This window comes from Arachis duranensis, chromosome 8 (genome assembly GCF_000817695.3).
Source record: "Arachis duranensis cultivar V14167 chromosome 8, aradu.V14167.gnm2.J7QH, whole genome shotgun sequence".
In the NCBI taxonomy this organism is placed as follows: Eukaryota; Viridiplantae; Streptophyta; class Magnoliopsida; order Fabales; family Fabaceae; genus Arachis; species Arachis duranensis.
In genome coordinates this window covers 13,751,551-13,753,799 of record NC_029779.3, presented here as the reverse complement: position 1 = coordinate 13,753,799, position 2,249 = coordinate 13,751,551, and the positions used below count along the sequence as shown (strand labels likewise).

The following is a 2,249-nucleotide window of genomic DNA, read 5'->3' as shown; positions in this document are numbered from 1 at the left end:
TGATTTTTAATTTAATCATGAGTAAATAGTCAAAATAGTCTTGAAAGATTCCAAGATTTTCAATTTAGTCACTGAAAGATTTTTTTTAATCAAAATCAATCCAAAAAATTTTTAGTGTGTCGTTAGTCTATTCATCAACTCTCTCGTCATCAATGGAGGCTGACATGGCACGTTAAGGATACACGTAACCAACTTAAACGACGCCGTTTAGATTGTTTGAGAGGCTGACATCGAAACGGTACCGTATAGAATAGAAAGGAAGACAAAATGCTAATCCCTCCTACTTCAAACACACTCCCAGTCAAAGAAACCCCCTGTTCTTTGTTCCTCTCTGAACCCATCGACAAAACTCCGTGGAAGAAAATCCAAGCTGAATTCTGACGCGCGATTAAACGGCGGGTGTTGTGTTTTTTTCGTCTAGGTTCTTTTTTTGCAAACCAGATTGGAAGGAAGGCAGCATTTTCGGCACTACTGTAAGGTATGAAATTTTTTTCTTTGTTACTTATATGCTATCTTTAATTGCAAAAGGGAGAATGAGATTCTGCTGGTTGTTTTTTACATGAATGAAATGTTGTTCAATTGTGCCCAGGTGTTATTTGTGCCCTAGTGATTTGGTTTGCAATAGAGCAGGAGTCTTTGTTTTTTTACTGTTGATGGCGATGGGTTTGTTGTGGTTAATAAACTCATTTTAAATGTGTTTAGGCTCGAATTTGTAGGTGGTTTACAGTTTAGGGTTGTTATTTTTAGAATTTTCTTAGGGTTTGCAAACTGAACATGCATTAGACTACGTTTTTGAAAACAGAATAAACAGAATGAATTGTTTCCAAATTCGTACTCCACATCCATACTCCAAATTATGAATATTAATTTTTCTGAATTTGAAATTATCTTTATAAAAAATCATGCAATTTTTCTCTAATTAACTATATTGATCTGCTTCCCAAAATAAGATCAAGCATTGTCATACAACAACAACAAAGCCTTATCCCACTAAGTGGGGTCGGCTACATGAATCAAACGACGCCATTGTGCTCTGTCATGTATCATGTCTACAGAGAGACCGTTTACATGTAGATCTCGTTTGACCACCTCATGGATGGTCTTCTTAGGTCTTCCTCTGCCTTTCGCCCTTTGTCCATCTTCCATCTCATCCACCCTCCTGACTGGATGTTCTATCGGTCTTCTTCTCACATGTCCAAACCACCTGAGACGCGATTCAACCATCTTTTCCACAATGGGTGCTACTCCAACTCTCTCCCTTATATCTTCATTCCTTATTTTATCCAATCGCGTGTGACCACTCATCCATCTCAACATCTTCATCTCTGCCACACTCAGCTTATGTTCGTGCTCTCCTTTAGCCGCCCAACACTCCGTACCATACAGCATAGCCGGTCTTATAGCGGTGCGATAGAATTTACCTTTAAGTTTTAAAGGCACTTTTTTGTCGCATATAAAACCAGATGCACTCCGCCATTTTGACCAACCTGCTTGGATCCTATGATTTACATCATGTTCAATCTCTCCATTATCCTGTATGATGCACCCAAGATACTTAAAACTTTTAACTTTTCGTATAGGATGTTCTCTCCAATTTTCACCTCTATATTGGAGTTTTCCCTTCTAAGACTGAACTTACATTCCATATATTCCGTCTTACTACGGCTTATGCATAGACCATACACTTCTAGAGCTTCTCTCCATAACTCCAACTAATGTACTTGATACTTGTTCTAACTCCTTATTATGTGATGAGAAAACTAATGTACTTGATACTTGTTGTAGGGATCAATCACTTTAAACATACCCCTAGCAGAGAATGGTTTGAAACAGATGCAGTTTTGCGAGTTAGCTTGGGGAACTTTCTCTTTTTCACTATTCTAGCAGTTCTAATGATTGGCGTCAAGAACCAGAAGGATCCTCGTGATGGTTTGCATCACGGAGGTTGGATGATGAAAATAATTTGTTGGTTCCTTCTGGTAATCTTTATGTTTTTCCTTCCAAATGAGCTCATCAGCTCTTATGGTAAGTGTTTCTTCTAAAATTTTTTTATCTATGTAGTTGAGCCGATTCCTTATACTTAAGTAACTTGACTACCAGGCGACACTAAATTTTTTGATTGATATCATATATGAGGGCTTATCACACACTTAAAAGTGTTGGTTTGAAGAGCCTGGGGTTATTGGAAAATGGACATTGCATCTTGAATGAAAAGTGGAAAATGTAGATAAAGATTTTCTAAGTTGTTT

At 37.6% G+C, this 2,249-nt stretch overlaps 1 long non-coding RNA gene across 1 annotated transcript in view; it reads left to right on the top strand.

The window, feature by feature from the left end:
- The first annotated feature begins 308 nt into the window (after positions 1-308).
- The window catches only part of LOC107460954 (uncharacterized), a 6,375-nt gene continuing 4,434 nt past the window's right edge, over positions 309-2,249 (top strand). Inside the window, exon 1 of the long non-coding RNA XR_008002174.1 lies at positions 309-478. This is a non-coding gene — a long non-coding RNA (uncharacterized LOC107460954). The remainder of the gene's footprint in view (positions 479-2,249) is intronic.